The sequence below is a fragment of the Fringilla coelebs genome (assembly GCF_963513975.1).
Source record: "Fringilla coelebs genome assembly, contig: SCAFFOLD_48, whole genome shotgun sequence".
Classification (NCBI taxonomy): Eukaryota; Metazoa; Chordata; class Aves; order Passeriformes; family Fringillidae; genus Fringilla; species Fringilla coelebs.
The window spans coordinates 926815-928347 of NW_028167398.1; positions in this window are offsets into that span (position 1 = coordinate 926815).

Sequence of the window (1533 nt, forward strand, 5' to 3'; positions counted from 1 at the left end):
GAGAGCAGGTGGGACATGGTGCAATGGGCTGGGAGATGGAGCTGCAGAGCTCAGGGGACAAGGTTCTGCTGCAGGGCACAGGGATGTCAGTGCCAGGTGGGCCATGTCAGACATGGTGAGGCTGGGGGTGAGGAGCATCTTGTCCAAACAGGGTCAGCCCTCAAGGGGCTCATTCTTCTCTGTGTCCAGACCTCCTAAGGAGGCATTCAGCATCAGGATCACCTGGGGAACACTTCTAATAGCTCTTCTCTGAACTGGAAAATAAAAAAATACTCACTGGATTTAAGAAAAAAAGTCATGAGGTACACTTTGAAATCTTCATCCTGAAAGGAAGTCCAAACTTACTCCAATCAACCCCACAAGTCCTGGAAACTTGAATACCACTGAAAGAAGAGGAAGAGCCCCCAAGGGCTTTCAGTATTTTTATGATCCCCATGGTGGATCTGGGACTGAGTCCAGGACCCACAGGCACTGAGAGAAGGCTGGAGAAGCTGCTCAAGGAATCAGAAGCAAAACTCCAAGTCCCTTGGAGCATCACTGGGCCCCACTGAGGGCAGGGAGGGCCAAAGGCTCCCCAGGGGCTGCTGAGAGCAGATCCTTGAGGCCAGGATTGCAGGGAGCCCAAGGCTCTGAGCAGGGAACTGCAATGCTGAGCAAGGCCTGGGCTGGGTGGGGGAGGCAGAAAGGCCAAGCTCTGAGCCCAGCCTGGGACAGCAGGGCCTGTCCCTCATGGGTGGCTCGGGGCTGTTTGTGGGGCAGTGGGATGTGAGGGGCAGCAAGGACAAATGCCATAAACCGGTGTGACACTGCAGATCCTCATGGAACCAAGGGGCCAGTGTGACACTGTGGGAAGTTGTGGGACCAAGGGGATCGTTGGGGCACTGTTGGGGCCATGGAACCAAGGGGCCAGTGTGACACTGCAAGGCTTCATGGAAACAAGAGGCCATTGTGAGCCTGCAGGGCTGCAACACCCCAGAACACTGAAATGCTGGGGGTAACAAAAGGCTCCTTTCCTTGAGTTTGGTGCACAGGAGAAACACGAACCAGATATTCTCAACATGGACAGATGCAAAGAATATTCCTGGTAGGAAGGGACCCAAAAGGATAATCAAGTCTGGCCCTTAAGTGAATGGCCCACACAGGATTGAACCCACAACCTCTGTGATACCAGCACCATGCAATCACCTACTGAGCTAGGAGGTCAAAATGACACAAAATTTTTCTGGCAAAACATAGACAATCAAGGAACTCTGGCAATGGGGTTTAATGCAACATCCACTTCAAAATAAAACTCGCATTATAGAATTAACTTCATTAAATTAGTCTACCTAACCAAAGAACTTTCAACCCTTAAGATGTGAAGTTACCCAAAAATGTTCCAGGTAAGTAGGATTTGAAGGAAAGAAATAGAGAACAACAGAAAGACAGAAGATCTATAGAAAGACACATAGGTACCACCTGCCCAGGTTCCACCATCACCCACAGAGGAACCCAGGAGAAGACAAGACCCAGACCTAGGCTGGCCTCGTGCTC